At 34.5% G+C, this 7,927-nt stretch overlaps 1 pseudogene across 1 annotated transcript; it reads left to right on the plus strand.

Moving 5' to 3' along the window:
* The first annotated feature begins 1,552 nt into the window (after positions 1-1,552).
* Positions 1,553-3,859, plus strand: LOC116557328 (annotated as a pseudogene). The gene has a single exon (XR_004271467.1). The product of XR_004271467.1 is annotated as a myoneurin pseudogene (transcript).
* The last annotated feature ends 4,068 nt before the right edge of the window (positions 3,860-7,927 follow it).

A 7,927-nucleotide genomic window follows, 5' to 3' on the forward strand; every position in this document is an offset into this window, starting at 1 on the left:
CACCATATAGCCTAGTTTATAGTAGATTATGTCATCTAGGTTTGTGTATGTATACTTTATGATATTTGAATAACAACAAAATCACCTAATGATGCATTTCTCAGAAAATATTCTCATGTTAAGTGACACGTGACTGTAATAGAAAAAGAAGAGAGAAAGAAACACTTCCTAACTAATTTCTATGAGACCAATATTTTTCTAATGCCAAAATTGAATATATCACACACATAAAACCATAGGCCACAGATCCTTATATATACCAAACGACACTAGCAAATTGAATCTAACTGATCCTGAAAGGATTATTTATCATGACCAGATGAATCTTTCCAAGAATGAAATGGTGTTTCAATGTAAGAAAATCAATTATAATATATGTCACATTAATAGAACAAATAAAAATCACCACATGATTATCTCAGTTGATTCATAGTATCTTTTGGATTTTAGATTTTTTTTCTTTTTTTCTTGATAATTGTATTAGTCTGTTTTCATGCTGCTAATAAAGACATACCCAATACTGGGAAGAAAAAGAGTTTTAATTGGACTTACAGTTCCACATGGCTGTGGAGGCCTCAGAATCATGGTGGGAGGCAAAAGGCATTTCTTATATGGTGGCAACAAGAGAAAATGAGGAAGAAGCAAAAGCAAAAACCTCTGATAAATCCATCAGATATAATGAGATGTATTCACTATCAAGAGAATAGCATGGAAAAGACTGGGCCCCATGATTTCATTACCTCCCCCTAGGTCCCTCCCACACCATGAGAATTCTGGAAGACAAAATTCAAGCTGAGATTTGAATGGGGACACAGCCAAACCTTATCAATAATGTTCTTTGATGTACAAAGTTTCTAATTTAAAATAACATTCAATTATCTATTTTTTCTTCTTTTTTTTTGGTACCATTTATAAGAATTGACTGCCAAATCCAACATCATGACAATATATTACTTTTAAATTTTCTCTTAAGAATTCTACAGTTTCAGCTCTTACATTTAGGTTCTTAATCCTCTTTGAGTTAATTTTTGCGTACAATGTGAGAAAGAAATCACACTTTATTGTTTTACATGTAGTTATCCAGTTGCCCCAGCACCATTTGTTGAAGAGCTATTTTTCAGAAAAAGTACTTAACAAAATTCAGCACACTTTCATGATAAAACTACTTAGAACACTAGAAATAGAAGGTAACTTTTTCAACATAATAAAAGGCATTTATGAAGAACATACAGCTAACATACTCAGTGGTGAATGACTGAAAGCGTTCCCCCTAAAATCAGGAACAAGATATGGATACCTGCTTTCCCCAATGCTCTTCAAATTGAAGTTCCAGCCAGAAAAATAATGCAAGAGAAAGAAATAAAAGGCATTTAAATTGTACAAGAAAAACTAAACTTCTCTATTTGCAGATGACATAATTCTACATAGAAAAGCCAAAAGAATCTACAAGAACTACTAAAGCTATGTAAATAATACAGCAAAATTGTAGGGCACATAATTGACACGTAAAATTTAGTTTATTTCTATACACAATGAACAATGTAAAAAGAATCTTTAAAAAAAATTATTGGTCCTCCCAAGATGGTGGAGAGAGAGTGAAGAAACTGTTCCCCCCTTGGGTTGCTATCGATCAAGGGTAAAATTCCATTCTGATACCAAAATGCAGTATTCGCACCACTGTGAGCACCTTTTAGAGAGACTGAACAAACAGCGGGAAGCAGGTTTTCTTTGTGACTGCACCATAGTGATTGGAGAATTCCAGTTTAAAGCTCATAGGAATGTGCTGGCCTCCTTTAGTGAGTATTTTGGTGCGATCTACAGAAGCACTTCTGAGAACAATGTCTTTCTTGATCAGAGTCAGGTGAAGGCTGATGGATTTCAGAAACTGTTGGAGTTTATATACACAGGAACTTTAAATCTTGACAGAGATATCTAGTATTACTGGAAACATTGAATTGAATCAACAGACTTGTCTTCTTACTCTGCGAGATTATAATAATCGAGAGAAATCAGAAGTATCTGCAGATTTGGTTCAGGCAAATCCTAAACAAGGGGCATTAGCAAAAAAGCCTCATCTCAAACAAAAAAGAAGAAGAAGCCTTTCAACTCCCCAAAAACAGGGCAGAATAAAACAGTGCAATATCCCAGTGATATTTTAGAGAATGCACCTGTTGAATTATTCCTAGGTGCAAATAAACTGTCCATACCTGTAGGAGAACAAGTTGCACAAATAAATGATAATTCAGAACTCAAGTTGACATCAGTTGTGGAAAATACTTTTCCAGCACAAGATATTGTGCAAACTGTTACAGTGAAACGGAAACGTGGAAAATCACAGCCGAACTGTGCTCTGAAAGAACACTCTATGTCTAATATAGCCAGTGTCAGGAGTCCTTATGAGGTGGAGAACTTCGGGGAAGAGCTGGATCAGAGGTATTCCAAGGCCAAGCCAATGTGTAACACATGTGGGAAAGTGTTTTCAGAAGCCAGCAGCTTGAGAAGGCACATGAGAATACATAAAGGAGTCAAACCTTATGTCTGCCACTTATGTGGAAAGGCATTTACCCAGTGTAACCAGCTGAAAACCCATGTAAGAACTCATACAGGTGAGAAGCCATACAAATGTGAATTGTGTGATAAAGGATTTGCTCAGAAATGTCAGCTAGTCTTCCATAGTCGCATGCATCATGGTGAAGAAAAACCCTATAAACGTGATGTATGCAACTTACAGTTTGCAACTTCTAGCAATCTCAAGATTCATGCAAGGAAGCATAGTGGAGAGAAACCATATGTCTGTGATAGGTGTGGACAGAGATTTGCCCAAGCCAGCACACTGACCTATCATGTCCGTAGGCACACTGGAGAAAAGCCTTACGTGTGTGATACCTGTGGGAAGGCATTTGCTGTCTCTAGCTCTCTTATCACTCATTCTCGGAAACATACAGGTGAAAAACCATACATATGTGGTATTTGTGGGAAAAGTTTTATTTCCTCTGGAGAGCTCAACAAACACTTTAGATCCCATACAGGAGAAAGACCATTTGTCTGCGAATTATGTGGTAATTCTTACATAGATATTAAAAATTTAAAGAAGCACAAAACAAAAGTCCATTCTGGTGCAGATAAAACTCTAGACTCCAGTGTAGAGGATCATGCTTTGAGTGAACAAGATTCCATACAAAAGAGTCCTTTATCAGAAACTATGGATGTGAAACCTTCTGACATGACTTTACCATTAGCTCTTCCACTTGGGACTGAGGACCATCACGTGCTTCTGCCTGTCACAGATACTCAGTCTCCTACATCAGATACATTGATGAGGTCAACTGTGAATGGATATTCAGAACCACAGTTGATATTTTTACAACAATTATACTGAATGTGAGGAATATGGAATTGCTAAGATGTCATTGATAGCAAACATCTCTGGTAAGGTGCATATATTCACATTAAATTCCCATTCATTTGAGTTGTGACCATTATTTTCCATTCACTGAAGTAAAAGCACCTGATGCTGCATCACAACTGCAGTGTTTATTTTTATTTTTGGCTTTTATGTCTATACATACAGCTTTTTAAGGAATGAATTATGTAGCACTATTTTGGGTGGATGAGTTTTATTTTCTTTTAAAGCTGCCTTAATTCCATTTTTATTTTGCATTTTAGAATTGCCCCTCATTTACTACATCAGTCAGTTAATGTGATTCAGTTTTGACCTGTGGGATTTAAAATTTTTACTGCCCTCAGAATTTAAGCAAAATCCATGATAGTATCAGCCCAAGAATGTGTTGTTATTTGTAAGCCCCACAGAACGATACATAAACTATGGAGAAAAAATAAAATTTCATATTTCTACTCAAAAAATTATTTATAATAGCATCCAAAGGAAGAAAAATTACAGTATAAATTTAACCAATGAGATAGGATACTTGCACACTGAAAACTGTAAAACATTGCTGAAAGAAATGAAAAAATATATAAATAAATAGAAAGGCACCCCTTGTTCTATATTGGAAGACTTACTATTGTTGATGGCAATAATAATAAAAGCTATCTACAAATTTCAGTCAATCTCTGTATAATTTCCAATGGTATTTTTTACAAAAATAGAAAAGCTAATTTTCAAATTCATGTGTAATTTCAAGAAATCCTGAATAGGATTTTTATTATTACCATCAACAATAGTAAGTCTTCCTCAATATGGAACAAGGAATGCTTTTCTACTTATTTAGGTATTCTTTGTATTCTTTCATTTCCTTCAACAGTGTTTTGTAGCATTCAGTTTGCAAGTATCCTACCTGATTGGTTAAATTTATACCTGTGCATTTTCTCCTTTTGGATGCAATAGAAGACAACATTGAAAAATAACAAAGCTGGAATAATTACACTTAATTTAAAAACTTACAACAAAGCTACAGTAATCATGACAGTGTAGTACTGGCATAAAGATAGATCTAAGGACAAATGGGATAGAATTGAGAGTCTAGAAATAAACCAATATATCTGTGATAAATTGATAATGGCATGAAGACCATTTAGTGGGGAAAAATAGTTCTTCAACAAATGGTGCTGGGGCAACTGGGTAACTACATGTAAAACAATAAAATTTGATCCCTCCTCAGATCATATGTAAAAATTAATTCAAAATGGATCAAGAACCTAAATATAAGAGCTGAAACTGTAAAACTCTTAAGAGAAAAACTTAGGAGGAATACATTGTCATGACGTTGGATTTGGCAGTCTGTTCTTATAAATGATACAAAGCAACAGAGGGAAAAAAATAGATAAGTTGAAACTTATTTTAAATTAGAAACTTCATGCATCAAAGAACATTATTAAGAAAGTAAAAAAAAAAAAGAACAACCTAAAATCGAAAAAAGCATTATAAATTGTATGTCTGATAAGGTCTAGTATGTAGAGTATCTATAAAGAGCTCTTCTATTACAAAAACAAAACTATAAGCAACCTGTCTTAGTCTGCTGGGGCTACTATAACCAAATACCTTAGACTGAGTAATTTATAAACAATGGGAATTTGTTTCTCACAGCTTTTGATTCAAGATCAAGGTGCCAGTAGTTTCAGTGTCTGGTGAGGGACCATTTCTCATGGATGGCACCTTTTATATATCGTCACATGGTAGAATCAGCAAGGCAGCTCCCTCAAATCATTTTTCTAAGGTCACTAGTCACATTCATGAGGGCAGCACTCTCATACTTTGTTTTTCAAAATACTTTACTTCTTAGTATTATTGGATATTAGGTTCCAACATGTGAATTTTAGGGGTATGCTAACATTCAGACCATAATACAACCCAAATAAAAAATATGCAAAGGACTTGAATAGAGACTTCTTTAAAGAAGATGCACAAATGGCTTACCTGGGAGTGGTGGACTGCACCTGTAGTCCCAATTCTCAAGAGGCTGAGGTGAAAGGATCACTTAAGCCCAGGAGTTCAACATTGCACTTAGCTGTGCTCGTACCACTGCATTCTTCCCTTGGCATCAGAGCAAGACCCTCTGCTTTTTTTTTTTTAAAGAAGATATAAAATGGTGAATAAGAACATGAAAATGTGTTTATTAGATATAACAATAGTAAGAATATAATATGTTATACCATAACATAATATAACATAATAATAATGGCAGAAGATTATACAGATAATATATACCATGATTTGTTTATTCATTCTTTTTTGATAGACATTTTGGTTGTTTCCACTGTTGGCTTCTGTTACTAGTACTGCTATAAACTGAATATGAACATATTATTATTACATAATAACAGAATGGGAATGGATTACTGATATATATGTTGCAAATCAATGAACCTTGAAAATATCATACTAAGTGCAAGAAGCCAGGCACACATATTATAAAAATGATAAATTCAAGTAAATGGAATAATTTTATTTAAATATGCATAATGTTTATATTTTATATTATCTATTCTAATATTCAGTTGGATTGCTGTAATGTAACATTGAATACATCTAAGGTACTGCTTTTAAGACATAATAATGCTTGCGTTGGACTGAGGGAAGTGAGTGAATAGGAGAGAGAATTAGAAGATTTGTACTAACCTTTTCTAAAACCAGACAGGAATCCTAGAGAATTGTCGTCAGGCTTTTCCCAGTTGTTTTCTACTGGCACGAACCAACAATGTTTATTAAAACAAGCATATCTGATTCTACCTTGGTAATCCATACACATTTTCCTTTACCAACTCCAAAGGATCATGTGCAATTTTTGCTGCTTGTAGTTTATTCTCTAGTTAGCTACTTATATCCTTTTTCATAGATATATAAGCATATCAGCAAACTTAACTGTCATGTGAGAAATCACCTTAATACAATGGTAGTCTTCAAGCTACTCCAGAGACACTCACAGGCTAAATTAAGATGTTTGATGAGATGCTATCAATTTTATGTGTACTTTTGGCCAGAATGTGTCCACCTGGGTCATTGGCATAAGACGTCAGAAATGTTGAGTCCTCAATATGTCAAATGTATTATTATATCATAAGTATTAGGTGTCTTTTGGTACTTCAATCCCTGTTTCTTTAGGTCCATGTCCCACAAATTAATGTCTGGCTTATCTATGTTAATTCATGTAAGGACTTCTGACTATGTCTTAAAAGCCACTTGCTTATTCATTATTATACCTATACATTTGGTGCGTTTCACTTCTGTCTTACAAACAACTAACTTACTCATTGTCTATGTTTAACATGGATTTTAAGTTTTATTCATCCTATTTTTTCCTTGTATTCTATAACAAAAGGAAATATTTCCAGTTAATGCATAAAACACACATTACAATAATTAATGGAAAATGTCATTTAAATATGATTAACTATGTCTAAAGCATTACATGTATTATTCTTGTAACAGAACTTCAGGATTTTATCTGATGAATACAAATGACATCACATTAAATAGTGATAAACTGCATTTTACTGGCCAATGCTCTTGCCTCCCTAATACAAGACCTTGTCCTATCCAAATTTTCTGACAGGTAATTTGGGCAGTCCTCAGAGTTCCTCAGGTATGCTCACAAATAGTCTACTTCATCTGAGCACTGTGGTTCTTTGGTAGATAAAATGTACTTGTGTTTCAGGCATGGGACACAATTATTCTCTAGAAGGTGTATGAGCCACCAACACAAAAACTTGTATTCTATTGTCATTTAGCATTTGTTTTAAATTCTCTTCCTCCATCTCTCTGAGGTTCTTAGATATGAATCCAGTGTGGAAGCTAGGTAAAACCAGATCTCAATGATTCTGAGTTATTCTAAGAATAGTATAGTGTCTGGGGTAGCCTTACTAGATCAAGCCCAGTCTTGAAGCTTCCTTAAGAATCACCTTTTAATGACACCATCACTTTGTTCCAATGGGCATCTTGTAGTTTTACTCCACTGATTCATTAGGAATAACTGTTTAATTGTGTAAATGGCTGGCTTTGGCTGAGACATCCCACATGCACATATATATCACATAATAATTATTCCAAATCTTTGTTAACTACCTTAGGTGATAGGTAACATGACAGTTGAGAACCTATTTTTCCACAGGGATAAGGAAACTTGCCCAAGTATTATAGTCACTGCTAGGCCTGTAATGCTCCTGCTTAATTCTCATAATACTGAAGGTAACTGCACATGTGATTATACCATCTCAAAGTGACTGAGGACAGGAGATGCTGTTACTAACATATAACTTCCAAATGCAAGATGGCACTAGTGGAGAAATAAATTGTTTCTGGAACCTGATAGTTAGCTCCAGGTGATGGGGCTTGTACCATTCTGTCAGGCTGATTGTTGTAGTACAGATTGACATTAAGTTGGTGAGCAAAAATTGGGCAGATGATCAATCCAATGTTGTTTTCAAGGAGTCTTCTTCATGTCTTTGATGATCCTTGACAGCAAGGAAG

This window comes from Sapajus apella, unplaced genomic scaffold, assembly GCF_009761245.1.
Source record: "Sapajus apella isolate SASKATOON/1434 unplaced genomic scaffold, GSC_monkey_1.0 scaffold19, whole genome shotgun sequence".
Lineage (NCBI taxonomy): Eukaryota > Metazoa > Chordata > Mammalia > Primates > Cebidae > Sapajus > Sapajus apella.